Below are 19,388 nucleotides of genomic sequence, written 5' to 3' on the forward strand. Positions count from 1 at the left end.
CATCATGATCATACGATCCGCAAACATCACAAAACAAGCAACCACTAGGCATGTTACTAGAAGAGGGAAAGGGTTGATAGTTAAAAGACATACCTCTCCCCTTAGATTGGGAGGGAAGATTCAAAACTTGGGAGGTAGCACTTTCCAACTTTGCCTTGATAGAGGACATTTCCTTCCCCAAGTTTGTCATTTGTGAAGACAAGTTTTTTATGGCATTAAGATGATCAATCGAGTACACCGAAGAACTACTCTTGCTAGTTGACTCCCTTTCACCATCTTACCAATCTCTATATTATCTCACTACGTCTTCAATTATGTCTACCACTTCCTCCTCCGTTTTATTAATGATGGGACCTCCGGCTCCTGCATCTAGACACGACTTTCCTTGAGGACTTAGGCCACCATAGAAGATTTGAATAATTTGGGAAGTAGGAATTCCGTGGTGAGGAAATTCTCTTTGATACTCCTTGTACCTCTCATGCTTCATAGAGGCTTTCACTAGACTTTTGCTTGAAACCTTGAATCAAAGCTCTAGCCTCTGCCGTTTTCTTTTGTGGGTAGAAACGGGATAGAAATTCCTTGGTCACTTCGTCCCATGTCCTTAGAGAATTGGTTTTGACCTCCTTGTCCAGCCATTCCAAGGCACGCCCTATGAGAGAAAAGGGAAAAAGCTTGAGGCGGATGAATTCTTGGGAAATTCCATTTACTTTGATAGTGTTACAATATTTTTCGAACTCTTTGAGATGGTTTAGCGGGCTTTCATGTTTAGCCCCACTAAATTGTCGCCTCTCTATCAAAGTCATCATTGCCGGCCATATTTCGAAATCATTTGCCAGTGTTGTTGGTGGAGCAATCCCACTTTCAAACCTATATGCACCCGGAATCCCCAATTCCTTCAACGCCACCCTTGGATTTTCTCCCATCCTTATTTTTTCTTCTTGTTGTGGTTCCTCTTCACTTGGAGGGCTAGAACTCAACGCCACTCTTATCCTTGCATTTGTCCTCTCAATTTCCGGATCAAGTGGCACTAATGAACGACCACGTGCTCTAAGCATAAAATCTCAAAAGAAATAATTAGTAGCACGGCTACAAATGTAGCCAAAAAGAGAAATTTTTTTTTGCATTTTCCAATAAAAATGAAATAGACTCAACAACTATAACAAAGCACCAATATCATTCCCCGGCAACGGTGCCATTTTGATGCGTGGTTATCTAGGTCGTTGAAAACTAAAGCACCACCAATCAAACAATTAAGAAAATCAAACTTATTCATAGTATAAGACAAGTCTGAGTCAAACCACGAGGAATGAGAGGGAGATTGCAATAGTCTATGGTCAAGCTACTTCGAAGAATGAGAGGTGAAGTGAATTGAATTGTAACTAAAGTATCAACTAGCTAATCAAGTTAAAGAAAATCAATATGCTAAACACTAGGAATTAAGGTTCCATATGCAAGCTCAATGATCATGATAGTCGATGAAGAACTCAATTGATTCAAACGTTGCAAAGGACAAACAATAGTTTCAATTAATAGATTTAAAGAGCTATCTCCTATAAGTAAAGCTAGGGTTCACTAAGAATGACTAAAAAGGAAAATCATAAACAAATTTGACCAATTAAAGCAATTCTCAAATCAAGGGTTCATGTCATTGAAATTTGCTATGCAATCTAGATTAATCATCTAGGTTGATCACTCCTACTCAAATTAATCACATGCACAACTATGTCAACCAATTTAATTGCAACAATTCAATCATCCAAGAATCATCAACTAGTGAAAATCATCAATAATCAAGCATGCTTCCCCTTCTCCCTAGCTACTAATCTACTCACAAATCATAATGGAATTGAAAAACAAAGCAAATTGAATTACAAACATCATCATTTCAAGCTTAATCAAAGAGAAAATCAAATTCAACAATATCTCAAACCAAAGATCAACAATCAAATCAAACATTCAAGAATTAAAGGAAAGAGCAAGCAAAGTAAATTCAAAGAAAGAAATTCTCACTAATTTCCATTGATTGAAGAAGAAATCCAAGATCAAAGATGTAATTTGAAGTACAAAATAAGTAATCTAAAGTTTCTCTCTCTACTTTCTCTCTCTACTAAATCTGGAAATAAGTCTCAAGTACATATAAAATCGTCATCCTCTAAAAAAGGAAAAGTCAAGGGGTATTTATAATAAATCGAGCGAAAGGGTTCGGAGCAGGGCCGTGCGCACGCACCACCAGCCATGCGCACGCACAGAGGGGTCTGCGCGCGCACACCCTGCTGTGGTGTTGCGGCGTGCACGGCTCCTCTTGCTCGCTCGTAGATCCTTGTGCGAAGCTATGCTCTCAGCGCTCTCGTGCATCCCTATCGTCGGCACTCTCGTGATGATGCCCGCGAGAAAGGCTGCCCTTGATGTTCAAATATTTGCGCTTTCAAGACCTAGAATCAATGAGGGCGTAACCGTGAGAGCGCAGCAAATAAAACTTTGAAACTTCACTAACAAAAATTCAAGTAAATGTAAGAGATAGCAAAATGAATAGAAACTAAAATAAAATAACAAATTAAGAACAAAAATCATGAAAAACTCATAAAAGTAAACGAAAAACCAAAATGAGTTATAAAGATGGAAAAAAAAGAAAACTAGAAAATTTATATGAAAATAAAGCAAGAAAATATAGAAAAAGGAACTAAAAGCTACTCTATTGAGTGCCATAAATGGCGCTCATCACTTGCCTTGTGTTATAAGCCGCAACATGCTCGGGGCTCAAGCCTCCATAATAAGATGTATCGTGGTTTGTACCACCACAATTTTGACATGAGAAAGAATTGACTTGAGAAGAGCTTGCCCCGCTATTAACACTTGTGTTCAACTTTACAAGCCCCTTGTTCAAAAGCTTAATTTGATGTTGCAATTGATCAACCTTCTCTAATTCATACATCCCACCTTTCTTCGGTGCATTCCTCCGTCTACCAGCCCAAGAGTAGATCTTCGCTACTTCTTCGATTGTTGCTTCAGCTTGGTTTTGGGGGATCTTAATCAATTGGCCGCCCATCCCCGCATCCAAGTTAGCTCTAGACATAGGTTCCAATCCATCATAGAAGAATTGCATGAGCAAGCTTTAATTGTATTCATGATGAGGACATGCTTGTACCAACTCCTTGAACCTTTCCCAAGCTTCACTAAGACTCTCATTCGTTTCTTGTTCAAACGATGCAATCTTCCTCCTCATCTCGGCGGTCTTTTCCTCAGAAATGAACCTCTTCAAGAATGCCTTGACTATCTCTCTCCATGTTGTGAGAGAATTTGGCCTCACTTGCTTGAGCCACTTCTTAGCTCTACCCGAAAGAGATTGTCGAAATAGATGCATTCGAATGTACTCTTGAGAAACTTGATTGGTTTGAATCATGGCACATAGATCAAGGAATCTAGCAAGGTGCTCAATGGGATCTTCACTTGGAGAACCCGCAAATTGATCCCCTTGTACCATCCTTGTGTATTGGGGATGAATGGTAAAGTTGGTTTCCGTGACGGGAATCAAAACCCCTCCCGTGAGCTCATAATCCTCCGGATTTCCAAACTCACGAAACAAAACTTCATTCTCTTCTCCCGCCATTGCCTCACTTTGTGCACTTGAAAAACAAGAGTCACTCCCACTATCAACAATAGCACCAAGACCTCTTCCCTCTTCTTGATAAAGCCTACGGACTTGTCTCGAAGTTCGGTCGATCTCATGGTCAATGTTATGTGTGGGTGGACCTTGAGATCTCCTAAGCATCCACAAAAGCTAAGCAAACAATTAGCAATTACAAGTAGGATAAAACAAGTAAAACAAAAAGAAAATCAAATAAAATGACTCTAACAATAGCAAAAATAAATGCTAAACAAGCCGCTTCCCCGGCAACAGCGCCAAAATTTTATCGGAGGTTGAATAGGCCGTTGAATCTACTACCCTAATCAAATTAAATATTTATAAACCTAGATAGTGGAAAGTAAGGGTCGAACCCAAAAGGATGCACACTATTTAAACATCAAATTTACTAATGCAAGAGTAAACGAGAGAATATTTTTGTTGGTTTCTTTGATTAAGGACACTAAAATAATAAAGAAAGAAAGATAAAAAGGATTAAACCAAAGGTAAACAACTCTAGGGGTACGGGGGTGTCAAACACAATCAAACAAAGATGGACAACGATGATTATCATGAAGAACATGCCATAGAATACTAAATTCTACTTAAACAACTCACTTTCATGCAATTGTCTAAGCAAATCAATGAATTAGGTTTTGGCCTAATTGCGATCACTTTCATACATCCAATTAGACACTAATCAAGGCAAGGGATTAAGAGTGCACAATACATAAAACTCTACTCAAATAATTCATTTTTATGCAATCATTAAAGTAAAGGTGATCTTAATCTAATTCAAATCACTCTCATGCATCTAAATTAGGGAACATCAAACAATGTGCTACTAATAATCTCAAGCTATCAAAAATCATACATTCATCAAATTATACCATGAGTTCAATCAAATCATCATCAATCATCAATATTAACACATTTTTTCCACCCCTTTCCCCTACCTAAAAACTTAGCCTAGGAAAGAGAAACTAACCATCATAACAAAACTAAACATGGATTCAATAAGCACAAAACTAAACATGATTAAAAACAAATAAAAACAAATCCAACAAGCTCAACTAAGCAGATAGATGAAAACAAACAATATCAAAGCAAATAAATCAAACTAAAAGAAAGGATTAGAGATTACTAAAGAGAAACTTGATTAAAGATGAAAACTTGAAATTCTAGCATTGGATTGAAATAACCTTGACCAAGTCTTGAATACAATGAAGAAACTTGAAGAATAAGCTACTTTCTCTCTCTAAAATACTAGGTTCTAATGTTCATTGAAATTAATATATCCTTACAAAATTCAATAAGAAGGCTATTTATATGCATCACGAATCCGGAAATAAAAACCCAAGGAGAGGCATCTCTTCGCATTGTCGCGCCCTTTCATGAAAGGGTACGAATTCGTCTAGCCTAGCAGGCCGCGCCCGCGGCTTGATGATGGAGAGGCCTCTCCAGCTGAGGAAAGGCCGCGGCTTGGGAACAGGGAGGATCCACCCTCGAAAAGTCGCGCCCGCGGCTCTAGATGTCGCGCCCGCAGGTGGCCGAGAAGAGGCTTCTCCCAGGGCACGGCTGGGCATCTTTAGCAACAAATGAGAAAACTCCAATGCAGCGACCCACACCCACGGTCTTCATCCACGCACCTGCGTTTCCTTGATTGGCTACGCGCCCTCTCCTTGAGCTTCTCTTTCCCTTCCTTAGCTCCATAGGCTTTAATATGTCTATTATGTATAGTGCTTTACCCCCGTCCCTTGGTCATAATTAGAATTGTTTTTGGCTCTTTAGAGCCACTTTTATTACTAATTGGTGTTTTCTAGTATTTTCGTAGTTTTGGCTGAGTTTTGTAGGAAATTGCATCTTTGGAGCTTTTTCCCGGGATTATTGTGGTACAACTACGAGCATTTGAAGGCATGACCGATTGCATTTGGACACCGAGTATTCAAGACCCAAAGTGGAGATTCGAATTGGGCCAAGAATGAAGCCCAATCCAAGTCCAGCATAAATGGTTAGGTCGAGATTCGAGAGATGAGATATACCGGTAAATTAACTCTGTGATTGTAATACGTAGCAAAAGCCCTTTATGATCTGATTAATTGATGCATTGATGATTGATTGTTATGTTTTACCCTGGAATATTATTTATTGGTGAACCTATGCCCTAGGTCTTTTATCATTTGATTTCTCCCTACTCATATTCTTCGTAGTATAGTTCCTTTAAATAACAACTTTTGGTTACTTAATAATTTAGATTATAATAATTAATTAGGAATAGAAAGACTTTTTTCCCTGTGGATTCGACCCTACTTCCCTATCTATTATTAGTTAGCGGTTTTAGGAATTACTTTTGATTAGGTGATATGACTTTAGCCTGTCAAAATTTGGCGCCGTTGCCGAGGAAACGGTTTTATTTTTATTTCTGATTGTTTTTATAGTCTAGATTATTTTCTTTCATCCCAGAGAACGTAAGTTCTCTAGGACAGTTCTCATATTTGTTGTCTAGTTCTTTGTGTATGCCCAGGTGTTCCAGATCAGGTTATATCCCATTCGACCCTGAGATCAAACGCTCTTTTCATAGACAAAAGAATCTTTACAGGCAAATCCTGGCGACATCTGGGGATAACAATAATCGCCGAGACTCTCCAACTGATTCTAGTGATTCAGAAGTACCTTCAGATTTAGAATCAGAGATGACGGCACCTAAGAAGCTCAGTGATTATTCGCAGCCGACTCTTACAGATTTGCCACATCTTACTCCCACTCCGGCTCTTGATGGGGTACAATTCGAGATTAAACCCCAATTTATCACGATGATAGAAAGGAAGCAATTTAGTGGAGCTAAGGGTGAAGACCCAAATCTTAATATTGCAGACTACTGTCAATATTGTAATACCATCAGGAAAGCTGGGGTCACACAGGACCAAATCAGGGAGATTTTCTTTCCTTTTTCTTTATGTGGAAAAGCCAAATTATGGTATAATAGATTAAATAGAATTGTTGTTGGTATAACTAACTAGGAGACTCTTGTTTTAAATTTCTATAATAAATATTACCTTGCAGAGAGGACAGCTTTGCTAAGAAGCCCAATTCAAAACTTTACCCAAGAACCAGATGAAACTTTGTATGAGGCTTGGGAAAGATTTAAAGATCTACAGAGGGAGTGTCCCCACCATAATTTGGCACAGTGGAAGTTAATCCAAGCCTTTTATAATGGGATTGGAAATTTATCTAGAACAATATTGGATTCTGCAGCTAGTGGGAGGTTTATGAACCTTAATGTTGATGATGCAGGTTAAGTTATCGAAGATATGGAAATCCACAATTCCCAATATGGGAATCCTAGAGGCTTTGCTAACAAAGGGAAACATAGTGCTGACTCTGTATCCTTTTTACAAGCTTAATTAACCTCTATTTGTCAAAAATTAGATAATCTTATTACTGCAAATATAGCTAATGTTTTTGCAATTAATAATAATGCTAATGAGGCTTTTTGTGATAATTGTGGAATTATAGGTCATTGGGAGCAAGATTGCAGGAGTTCTGTGGAGCAAGTCAATGCCTTTCAAGCTTATAGACAGAATGACCCATACTCCAACACCTACAATCCTGGGTTCCGGAATCATCCATATCTTTCTTACCGGAGCACCAATGTTCAAAATCCGCCACCTCCACAACAATCACATGCACCACAACAACCACAGCAGAAATATTACCACCCCAATGCTGGCCAGAAGAACCAACCACAACAACCCTCCTCATCTTTCGACCCTGCTTTGGCAGAAATTAGAGCGATGCTAGCTAGCATGCAAAAGCACATGGAGAGTAGAGATGCTCAAATTGATTCGATCATAGCACATAACAAAATAGTAGATAATCAAATTGCGCAGATTTCTTCTACTCTACAAGCCCGTCAACAGGGAGCCCTGCCAGCACAGCCAACTAGGCCTACGGATCAAGCTTTCGCAATTACTCTAAGGAGTGGTTCACACTATGAAGGGCCCCCTATGCCCAGAGATGATGAACCTGTTTTAATGAATAATGCTAATCTTAATTCCATTAAACCTAACAATGTTGCTAATAGCCCTACAGGGCTGAAGAGTAGTACTAATATTTCTTATAATACATTGCAGGGTACAACTCCAGGGAAGATAGCAGCTCCAAATAAGAGCAATAATGCTCCAAAGCCGGTTATCAAACTACCATTCCCCAATCGTCACTTAAAAAAAATTTGGATAAGCAGTTTGGTAAGTTGCTGGAGATGGTTAAAGATCTGCAGGTAACGGTTCCCTTCACAGAACTAATTACACAAATTCCTGCATATGCAAAATTCATGAAGGAAATATTGACTAGAAAGAGATCTATTAGTGAGGTAGAGACAGTCGTTTTTACTGTAGCATGTAGTGTCGTACTACAAAATAAATCTCTACCTAAACTAAATGACCCTGGTAGTTTTTCTATTCCTTGTCATATTGGCAATTTGAAGATTGATAATGCATTATGTGATCTGGATGCTAGTGTTAGTGTCATGCCATTGTTTGTGTGTTCAAAGCTAAATATGGGTAAATTAAAATCTACTAATATTACTCTGCAAAGGGCCGACCGTTCTTTTAAATACCCCTTAGGTATTTTAGAGGATGTTCCCGTTAGAGTAGGTAAATTTTTTATACCTGTTGACTTTGTTATTCTTGATATGGCTGAGGATTTGCAAACTCCAATCATTTTGGGTAGACCATTCCTTAATACTGCGGGAGCAATTATAGATGTACAAGGTGGCAAATTGACACTATCAGTAGGGGATGACAATATTGTTTTTAATTTGAATAATTCCCCTAAAAGCCCCATGATTGAGGAGAAGTGTTTAAGCATTGATGTGATTGAAAACAATAGTTCTAATGAGCCCCAAGTTCTTGTTAAAGATCCCTTGGTGGCGGTATCTTTTGTTGCATCTTCTACAGGTAAAACTAAGACATGGAAGGAAGAAGTGGATGCAATAGAACGAGTTCTATATTGTGAAGGGCTTGGTTTTGATGATGAGGACGAAGAGCAAGGTGAACAGGTTGCGATAATTGAGCCCTTAATGCGAGTCCCACCTGATCGAGTAGTAGTGGCTCGGTCGAGTGGGGAACTAAGGCAATTTGAGCCTAAGGAGGTTCCCTTGCAATTACTGATAAAGAACCCCTAGTGCACGCTGCGGAAGATCCGCCCTACCAGGCGAAGTCTTGCCCGATCAGGCGCGAGAAGAAGAAAGAGTGTGGCCTTAATTTCGCCCAATTGGGCGGGAGAAGAGGTCCGTATACGACAAATTTCGCCCGACCAGGCGAGATGGCGCCTGACCGGGCGCATGAAAGAACTTTATCGAGGACACAAAATCGCCCGACCGGGCGAAGATCCGCCCGATCGGGCGCGAGGTTAACGAGTTTATGTCCTTATTTTCGCCCGACCGGGCGCGCCATACCCCCCCTTTCCCGCTTTATCTTTCTTTATCCTTTTTCTTTCCTTTTTCTTTTTCTCTTTTCCCTCTTTGCCTTGTCTCTTTCTTAAAACCAGATGACGTTTAGCCATGCTAGGCTAATTCTTGAGCCAATGAGGACATTGTCTGATTCTGGCTTGGGAGAGTTTTCGGATTGAGGTATGGTTTCTTTCTTTTATTGCTTTCTAATATAATTTTATTGCTTTCCTTTATGAAAAATACAAAATTAAAAAATTAAAAAAAAAATCCAAAAATACTTTCCAATGAATTGTAAATCATGCTTCCCTGTGCCCCATACTTAAAAAAAAATTTGTTTTGATTCATGGTATATGACGATGAGCATTGTGGATTTTTTTATCATGATTTGAATTTTGATTGCTTAGATATCTTAACATGCGTCAATTTTGTCCAACTACCTGTGAATATAGTGCTTGACTAGTTGATTTGGTTAGGAATGTGTGATAGTTCCTGGTATGTCAATGAATCTGAGTATTAACTTGTGACTATGAGTAACGTTTATATGATTCACTATTATGCACAATATGGAGGACGAAGGAATTCATTCTTTTAGGTAGTCTTCAGACGATATTAGATACATTTGTTCCCTTCTTGCTACCCATGTTGTTGCTTGTACCCTTTTATTGTTTATTTAGCCACATTACAAGCCTATTTAGCCCCATTGTTTACTAGTCCCAAGCTTGGCTTGGGGGAGCTATTAGTTGGTGAGGTGAGGGAGTTGTGGTGTGCATATTATTAGCACAATGTGGGAATAAAAGAAGAGTGATTGTTCTTTTGATTTTGTGATTGGAAAAATTGTTGATAGTTTGTGTTTCAAAGTTGAAAATTCCAATGTGAGATAAAAAAAAAGAGCAAAAGAAAAAAAAATATTTCAATGTTCAAGTGTTCTATGTAAAAGTTTACTCAAAAGAAAGAAAAAAAAAGAAGAATTAAAAAAAAAATCAAGTCAAAGAAAAAAAATGAGTTCAAAGTTTGTTTATTCACTCTAATTCTTTAATATCATATTTTTATGAGTGAAGTTGTGACGGTGATTTTGTGAAATATTGATTTAGTTGTTTTGTGAATTTTTGAGGATTTGAGTTGTGTTGGAGATGTTTGGTCATTATTTATTTTTGATCTTGGGTTTTATTAGGATATGGCTTCCTGCATAGCTTTTCTCTCACTTTTTCCCAAATATTTTCTACCCTTTACCCTAGCCTTACATTACAAGCTTTAAAGACCTTTCGACCTTGTGCATAGAGTTGTGTAGATGTGAAAGTGTTGCCTATCAATGCAAGGAATGACTTGACATATTTCGAGTCGACTACTAGGTTGAGTGCTTGTCTTTTTAAATACACAAGTGTTGTGAGTTTGGGAGGGCATTGTTCACAATAAAGGGGTAGGGATGGAGAGCAATCGAGTACATCTTTTACTTGCCACATAAATGAGAGTTGAGTGTGTGAGCACTAGTCTTGAATTCTATATGCTCTTGTGGTTTGCTCTATTTGACAATTGTTAGGGAGGACAAGTGATTGGATGGATGAGATTGGTTGATGTTGAAGCATGTTTCTTAGATTTGCCTTGAATTGTTTGTGCTTGATTTTGACTATTTGGGGTGAGGCATGCATTTATTTATTCATTGATGAGATCTTTGCTTTGGAACAAGCAAAGGTTTGGCTTGGGGGAGTTTGATATGTCTATTATTTATAGTGTTTTACCCCGGTCCCTTGGTCATAATTGTTTTTGGCTCTTTAGAGCCACTTTTATTACTAATTGGTGTTTTCGTAGTTTTGGTTGAGTTTTGTAGGAAATTGCATCTTTGAAGCTTTTTCCCGGGATTATTGCGGTACAACTACGAGCATTTGAAGGCATGACCGATTGCATTTGGACACCGAGTATTCAAGACCCGAAGTAGAGATACGAATTGGGCTAAGAATGAAGCCCAATCCAAGTCAAGCATAAAGCCGGGCCCGATCGGGTGAGCTTTAGCCCGATCGGGCGGATGCCCAGAACGAGTGGACGAAGAAAAAGGCGGGCCCGATCGGGCGCGTGTTTCTGAGGAGAAGCTTAAGCGTCGTTTAAGTTGTATTAACTTAGGATTTTCGAGCTTAGTATAGATACGTTTTTGTTAGGCGAGTTTAGTATTCTTTTCTCCCTCCCCTTACTCTCTCTCTTTCTCTCTCTAACTTTTCTCTCTCTCTCCTCTTAAACTCTAGTATTATTTTCTCTCTCTATAACTCTTTGTTTAGTTCCATCTTTTATTTCCATTAACTTTGGTAACGATTTCTTCTCCTTTAATCTCAGTTATTTATTCTCTCTCTTTCATCATGATTTATTTAATTGCTTTGTTTAGTTTATATTTAATTATGTGTGAGTAATTTTCTTTCTAGGGTTATGCGGATCCTTAAATAATATGAAGGGGTAATTTATTATTATTAATTGTCAATGCTTGATTAATTTCCTATTGATTGATTTAATACTATGCGGTTAGATTTGGCCAGATTTAATTCGTATGAGTTTAGCAATATTGATTCGAGATTCGAGAGATGAGAATTGATGTTTAGGCTTAGTTTCAATAGGCAGACTAATTTATAAATGGTTAGGTCGAGATTCGAGAGATGAGATTTAATATCGGTAAATTAACTCTGTGATTGTAATACGTAGCGAAGCCCTTTATGATCTGATTAATTGATGCATTGATGATTGATTGTTATGTTTTACCCTGGAATATTATTTATTGGTGAACATATGCCCTATGTCTTTTATCATTTGATTTCTCCCTACTCATATACTTCGTAGTATAGTTCCTTTAAATAACAACTTTTGGTTACTTAATAATTTAGATTATAATAATTAATTAGGAATAGAAAGACTTGTTTCCTTGTGGATTCGGCCCTGCTTCCCTGTCTATTATTAGTTAGCAGTTTTAGGAATTACTTTTGATTAGGTGATACGACTTTAGCCTGTCAGGCTTCATCAAAAGGGACCGAGAACCTATAAAATTTCAAAGAAAACTATGAAAACACAAGGAAAGGAAGAATAAAGAGGAAAAACACGAGAAAAGACAATAACATAAGAAAAACGAAGATAAAACGCTTTAAAAAAGCTCAAACAAGTGCAAATGAGGGGAAAATCCTTATAAAAAGAAAAATAAAAGAGTGGCATAAATGCCACTCATCACCTTGTCATTTCGACAATGACGTCGGGAAACGCCTGATCTTTCACTACCTTTCTTGGTTCGAAAGTGATTTCAAGACTGCATTTCAATATCCCATTTGAGCATTCTTCCGGATGACTCCAAGGTTGTCATTGGCCATTTTAGGGGTTGGTATGTGTAAACCACAACCGGATGTGCCAGGAAGTAAGGTTTCAACTTCTTGACAACCATGTAAAGAGCAAGGCCAAATTTTTCAACCATGGGGTACTGCAGTTCAGCAATTCTGAGTACATGGCTAATGAAATAGACCAGGAGCTGAATGTCGTCTCTCTCAGCAAGGAGAACGGCACTGAGGGCATGATTTGAGACGGCAAAGTACATGTACAGCGTCTCTTTGGGCAGAGGGCTAACAAGCCTTGGCAAAGAGTGTAAGTGTTCTTTCAATCTCTGAAAGGTCGCCTCTGCCTCATCCCCCCATTCAAATCTACTCTTCTTCCTAATTTCTTGGAAGAAATAAAGGCATTTGTCACCAGACCGGCTGAGGAACCTCCTCAATGCCGCCAGGAAACCGGTGAGTTTTTGAACTTCCTTGACAGTGCGGGGTGACTTCATGTTAATTATCGCCTGTATCTTCTCGAGGTTAGCCTCTATCCCCCTTTGATCAATCAGGAATCCGAGAAACTTCCCAAACACAACACCAAAAACACATTTCTTGGGATTTAACATGACCTTATGCCGCATGAGTGTGGTGAAGGTTTCTCAGATATCAGCAAGGTGATCCGTTTGTAGCTTGGATTTGACTATCATGTCATCAATGTACACCTCTACATTCCACCCAATCTGATTAATGAAAACAGTATTAATCATTCGTTGGAAAGTAGCAAGAGCATTTTTTAAGCCAAATGGCATCACAGTATAGCAGAATAACCCCTAATCAGTGACAAAGGTCGTCTTCTCTTGATCTTTATTCCACAGGGATATCTAGTGGAAACCTGAGTAGGCATCCATAAAACTCATTAATGCATGCCCTGTTGTAGAGTCGACCAAGCTGTCGATCTTTGAAAGCGGGTAACTATCCTTTGAACATGCCTTGTTCAAGTCAGTGTAATCTACACACATGGGTCGGGTTCCATTCGGCTTCTTTAAAAGCACAACATTTACAACCCAATCAGGGAAGTTACATGGCCGAATGAACCAAGTGTCTAACAGTTTTTTCACTTCGGCAGCTGCCGCCTGACTTCTCTCCTCACCGTGATTCCTTTTCTTTTGACGGATTGGCTTCTTTTTTGGATCACAGCGAGTTTGTGGACAGCAAGGTCTGGGCTGATGCCTGGCATCTCTTCTACTTCAAAGGCAAAAGTGTCTTTGAATTCCTTCAACAGAAGGTACAAGTCTGCACCCAACTTTTCAAAAGCAATCGTCCCCACCTTAACAGTTCGCTCTAGACGGTTGTCATCCAGAGGAATATCAATGTGATCACCAGTCAGTTGGGGACGAAGTTCATCTGACTGTTCCCCGGTTAGTGATTTCTATTTCTTTTCCTTTTTCACCTCCACCAGCTGAGCAGGTTTTCTATTCTTGGAGACTGGTGGGGCTGAATCAGGGTCATTGACATCGTCAAGGTCTATTGGCTCCGACCTCTATTCGGATGCTGCAGCCGTGGGTTTGACGTTTGAGAGATAGCATTCTCTAGCCATCTTAGGATCCCCGTTCAGCAAGCCAAAAGAGCCATCATCTCTTTCATACTTGAGCAGCATGAGTGATGGGACGATGACGGCCTTCCACTCGTTCAGAATGGGTTGGCCCAGAATGAGGTTATAGGCGGTCAACTCTTCAACCACTAGGAACCGGACGGTCAAGTGCCGCCCATTGCCCTTCTCTCCTAGCCGGATGGGCAGATCTATCCGTCCGACTTGTTTTGGGTAAAAATTACCAATTCCATGTGTACCAGCTAGTAGACGACATGTGTCAGCCCAAGATAAGGCCAATGTGGACCTATCTCTATTTGACATGTGGTGCTTCCAGAGTTCGGGAGAAAAGACGGCCTTCAAGGCCCAAATCTCGAGAAGGCCGCAATGCGGCGCAGCCTATCGATCATGATTAGGTTAGAGTAACCTAATCAGGGGCACATTAACTAATGACTCTATAAATAGGGAGATTCCCCCATTTTAGGGACACCTACAATTATTACAACAACCCTACATTTTCTCACATCAGAAAAAACACCTGATCTCGAAATCCGAGAAGATCTCACTTTTACCTCTTTCGTACCTTTTCATTTTCTACGACCAATACTAACTTGATCGTCGAAGGCAGAGCTCCTACCAACCGGAGTTTTCATGTTTTGCAGGTAAAGACAGCGCCGGACTAGTTTTGGTGACGTAACTCTCTCGAGGGACCAAAATGACCCAAAACATTTGGCGCCGTTTGTGGGGAGAGTACGTCTAATATGGTTCAACATTCTGTACAGCCACCTGAACCCAACCCGGCTACGGTTGATGGGGAGGTCCATACGGACCATGATACAGATAACGAATGTGAATTCGAAACTTAAGTGGCCCCTGATAGGTCACTCATTTCTAAACGCATTCGTCCCAGGGATATACTAGAACGGGGCAACAACAAAGTTGGTCCCAGCAAGTCTACTAGACCACCGCTTGGGAAGACCCAGACGATAAGGGGTCAGGCTCCAGTCACTCGAGACGAACTCATGAAATTCACGACAAGTTTCAAGGGTGAAATCAAGGACTTGATCAACAAGAGGATGGCTGGCTCTAGCAAGGGTCAGTCGGCCAAGAAGACTCCTCAAGCTCAGAGGAGAAAGTCAGTTAGAGACAGGCAGCCTACTCCACATCCAAAGGAGAAGGCTACGCCTGCCATTGACTAGTCCAAGATCCTTCTGCCTCAGACGGGAAAAAGGAAAGTCATCCGAGCTGTTCAGCCGGATGGAAGCAAGAAAACCTTCTCCGATGCTCGACACATCATCGAGCATAACAGGAGCCAGCAACTGTCTGAGTCAGCCTCTACATCGAGCTTTCCAAACATATTCAAAAATACATGTGCAAGGAATTCTCAATCCTTGCATGAGAGCCATATAGGCGGCAAGTCCGTCCATACTGGCCCTCAGATGATTGGGTCAGTCTTGTATGTGCCTCAGATGCAGTATGTCCCACCATTCATGCAACCAGCCCTATTTGGAGGTCAGGCATCACAAAATGTCCAGCCCATGGACTGGCAGCTCCGTCTGCTCAGACTTGGTGAACAAATCTTTGCGTTCACTAGGGAGATAACCGAGCCGGCACAACTGGCCAAGGTTAGAAATGTTTTGGTTGGTGCCTATGATGGTACCATCAACCCTGAAGATCACCTCATAGCCTATACCAACCTCATGCACATGTAGAGGTTGGAGGATGCCATGTGGTATTGGTCGTAGAAGATGAAAAGGTGCGGAAAAGGTAAAAGTGAGATCTTCTCGGATCTCGAGATCAGGTGTTTTCTCCGATGTAAGAGAATGTAGGGTTGTTGTAATAAATGAATTTACCCCAAAATGGGGGAAATCTCCCTATTCATAGGGTCATTGGAAAAAGTGTCATTTCTTAGGTCATTCTTACCTAAGTTTGGTGGGTTGCGCCGTATTACGGCTTTCTTGGGACTTAGGGCCAGGAAGGCAGCCTTTTTCCCATTTGTTTGGAGGGACACGTGTCATTAGATAATTGATCCATTTGGACCTCTCATAGGTTAACACGTGTCAGCGTCTGATAGGGCCATGCGTCTTGGGTAATTTTACCTTAAACAAGACCCGTCATAATATGCCTTAGAGACCACATGTGAACGGGTCTTTAGCTCAAATGTCTGTTTGATAAACAGACCGCCTAACACAAGGGGGTCTGTATATGAGGACGAAGATAGCCGTTTTTACTGATAGTGGGTTTGTTGTGTCGGTTATGAAATTGACAATTTAGAAGAAAAGGAGATCCGTTATTTGAGATATGGGGTCTATTTAGTTTTATCAAACAGACCTATCATGTCAAATGACGGGTCTCTTTGCTCTCTTTTTAAAAAACAAAAATAATAAATTTTGTTTTTTCTTTGATGTGGTTGCATCTGAAGTAGTTTTATTTTTATTCTTTACACAAATTGGCGGAAATTTAAATTGTAAATTAGAATTCAAGACTATAACAAAAAACACTAAGCAAAATTAAAATTGATTAGATACAATAAAATCGACCACCATAAAATCCTGATAAAAGAATTATTTGAATTTACTGAAATTTACAATGACTCCGTATAATTCCATAAACTTGAGTGCTCCATTTCTATCTCCTGAGAATTTTGTGTGATGAAATCAAGCAAATCTGATAAAACAAAAACAAAATAATGAATCATTATAATATTAATAATACTCGTAGAAATTTTAATAATATACTGATATACTCAGTAAAAAGAACAAAATAATAAGAGATGAAATTAGATTGAAAAACATATTAACTAATTAAAGATGAGAAATAATGCACCTCAAACTAAAGGAACTCTTTCCATCATCGTCGTCAATCGTAGATGTGACCCACTAGTGTCATCGTCTTCGTCATCGTCGCTAAAAACATAGTATTCGAAATAAAATTGGTCTCACCAAGAACTTTGATGTGTTTGCCATCTAGACACTTGCTATCTGCTGCCACAACCCACAATGATATAAAAGCATTTATTTTAAAGCTAATTAAATCTAGATACTCGATTTCTCACCACCATCTTTTATAGATCTATATATCAAACAAATAAATCAATTATTAATGATTAAAATGCGAATAAATTGCAAAAACCAGACATCATCTAACCAAATTGCTCTTCAGATCTAAAGGCCCAATAAAAAATGTACCGTAGACTGCAAAAATTGAATTTAGCAAGATAAAAGAATAATAATTTGACTTAAAAATTACCAATTGATAAAAAATAAACAAAAAAGAAAATAACGTTTGCAAAATTGAAGAAGAAATACCTCTATTTTATGGCGAAAATGGCGACAATGATGAAGAAGTTTGAAATTTTTTTAGGTGAGTTGGAAATTAAGATCTAGAATCAATAAATGAGTTAGAGAGAGAAGTGGAAAAGATAACAAACTTCTGAAGGGAGTAGATCTGTGGGGTGTGGGCGGAGGAAACGAAGTCCGAATACACGGGGTTAGTAAATAAAGATGTAAAGCAGCACGGAGACCCGTTGAGTCTATTAATGGGTCTATTATCTTTCCCGCTTTTTATTCTCATCTGAGCTGTGGACCCTACTACACATTAGAGACCAGTGATGTTTTTAAACAGGTTTGTTATCTCTTATACTTATATTCTCTAACCAAAGAGGTGGGGTCTAGTGCATAAAAGAGAGCCGTTATTACTAATATTAGATCTCCTACATCAAACAAACCTGTTGTTGAGATGAGGGGTCTTTAATTTGTGGTCTTTTTTCCAAATTTTGTAGTAGTGAAGGGTTTTTCTTGGTTTAAGTATTATGATCTTTAAGATTTCTATAGGTTTCTTTAATGTTAGAAGTTATTTTAGTCGGTTAATTAGAGTTAGTTAGCTAATTAGGTGTGTGCCTTCTGATAGGAGAAATTAATTGTTAATTTGTCCTACGCTCCTATATATAATTTAGTGATGTGTTTTAACCTTTAAGGAAAAGTATCCATATTTGATTTGAATTAGGATAACTAAAACAAATCATAGGACTTGGGGCCTATTCTGATTTACTTAACTGAGCTGAATTAAACTAAACTGAGCTGAAATAAATGAACTGAATTGTTTATGAGAGAAGGAAATTAGGAATTGAGCTGAATTGAACTGAACTAAACTAAACTGAACTGAATTGTTTATGAGAGAAGGAAATTAGGAAATGAAGTGAAGTGAACTAAACTGAAATTAAGCTGAAGAGAACAGGCCCTTGGTCATTAAGCCGCTTATAGTTAGACTAGTTCTAATAGGATTGAATTAGGAATTTGTCCTAATCATCCTAGGTGAACATAACTTATAAATAAGGTTGTACACACATATTATCATTCACAATATTTTGAAATTTATTTTGTTTAGTATCAAAGTTATTTGCTTGTTTAGATTAAAAATTCGCCTTTTGCATAATCTAGTTAATTTAGGGGAATCTAGGCTCTTCGTTGTGTGCGGAGTTTAGTTAATTAGGTGGAATCCAGATTAATTAATCTCATTTCTTGCTTAATTAGGTGGACTCTTAGTTGAGAAAGAACATATCATTGTTTGTGTTACTTTCGGGTCAATATAAGCATCAAAAATTGTCGAGAATAAGCCAACATTTGCGCGATTAGCTCAAAATAAGCTAACCTTTTAATTAACTAAGAATAAATTGATATATTAAGGGTATTATCTTTAAGTATGCTAGATAAATGACCTATAATCTGCCTAACAAGTCACTTAAGTTCTTAATTTTTAAATTCCTCCACCCCCATGAACCCTAACATGCCAGCCACCACATTTAAGCCTCTCAACTACCACATCCCTACAATTAACCCTCACACCCAACAATTAACCATCACCTTCAAGTCGCTGCCTACCACTTTTCAATAAATCATGTGCCCACAATCCCATCCCCTTTATAAATTCAACCAACCATCTCTTCAGGGAAATCGAGAAAGAAAAAATGAACCGAGGAAGAACAAGGATGCTAAGGTTGACAAAATCATTGATGAAACAACATAAAGGTTACGGAGGGGGAGAGAAAAAGTGGTGGAGAGGTTTAACCAACGGTTAGGGAGGCAAGGAGAGATAGGAAAGGGTAAAAATTTAGGGAGAGAGGGGAGGTTATAAACGTTTAGGGAGGGGGAGAGTAAGGGGTAAGGGCAGGGATGGGGAGAGAGATAATTAAAGAGAGGTGGTATAGTCGATGTTTGGGGGGTGTTTGGTTGGTGACGGGAGAGTTGGTCGGCTGTGAGGGAGGCTAGTGATGCAAAGGGGGAGAAAGAAAGGCCTCAAGTAGGGTTGTGGCCGGCGGAGGCTGGTCTGTGGTGGGTAGGGGGGTATTTCAATTTTTTTTAATAATTAACTTAAATAATTAATTTTAAGCAAAATTGAAAATAACCAATTTGAAATACCACTATTTGTAGATGAAAAAATTAATTATTATTT

General features: G+C 39.0%; 1 long non-coding RNA gene and 2 other non-coding genes across 4 annotated transcripts; 2 read left to right on the forward strand and 1 right to left on the reverse strand.

Annotated features, from left to right (window-relative positions):
* Nucleotides 1-434: 434 nt before the first annotated feature.
* LOC145593274 (small nucleolar RNA R71) lies at nt 435-538 on the forward strand. Its single transcript, XR_014102634.1, has one exon. It is a non-coding gene; the product is annotated as a small nucleolar RNA R71 (small nucleolar RNA).
* Nucleotides 539-3,120: 2,582 nt separating this feature from the next.
* LOC145593238 (small nucleolar RNA R71) lies at nt 3,121-3,225 on the forward strand. The gene has a single exon (XR_014102610.1). It is a non-coding gene; the product is annotated as a small nucleolar RNA R71 (small nucleolar RNA).
* Nucleotides 3,226-16,438: 13,213 nt separating this feature from the next.
* On the reverse strand, nt 16,439-17,447 carry LOC145590612 (uncharacterized). 2 transcript variants are annotated; one of them, XR_014102112.1, is made up of 3 exons: nt 17,246-17,447; nt 16,764-16,918; nt 16,439-16,604 (listed from the first exon to the last, which is right to left on the reverse strand). It is a non-coding gene; the product is annotated as an uncharacterized LOC145590612 (long non-coding RNA). The 2 variants fall into 2 exon arrangements; XR_014102111.1 differs by having other exon boundaries at nt 16,764-17,447.
* Between the last annotated feature and the right edge of the window lie 1,941 nt (nt 17,448-19,388).

Source organism: Chenopodium album, chromosome 18, assembly GCF_948465745.1.
Source record: "Chenopodium album chromosome 18, dcCheAlbu1.1, whole genome shotgun sequence".
Classification (NCBI taxonomy): Eukaryota; Viridiplantae; Streptophyta; class Magnoliopsida; order Caryophyllales; family Amaranthaceae; genus Chenopodium; species Chenopodium album.